Raw genomic sequence first — 271 nt, 5'->3', positions numbered from 1 at the left:
TGTGCTTAATAAATCTCTATGTTTTATCGTTTCCCAATTCTCATAATGCTGATAATTCCTAATTATTTTTTGTATTTTCAGTGAACGTAATATGTCTTTAATGATCTCCAATTAACGGTAATTTTTTTAATTTTAATAAAAAAGACCTCATTTAAATATTTAAACGCTTTAGGCCTTTAAAGATATTGAGTCGCCCATGACCAAAGCAAGCACTTTATGTCTCAAATTTTCATAGACCTCATAATTTTATAATAATAATATAATTAATTAT

This window comes from Theobroma umbraticum, unplaced genomic scaffold, assembly GCF_002168275.2.
Source record: "Theobroma umbraticum cultivar Fairchild unplaced genomic scaffold, ASM216827v3 scaffold_146.0, whole genome shotgun sequence".
Taxonomy (NCBI): Eukaryota; Viridiplantae; Streptophyta; class Magnoliopsida; order Malvales; family Malvaceae; genus Theobroma; species Theobroma umbraticum.
The sequence above is the reverse complement of the archived record's forward strand: the minus strand, read 5'-3'. Positions refer to the sequence as shown.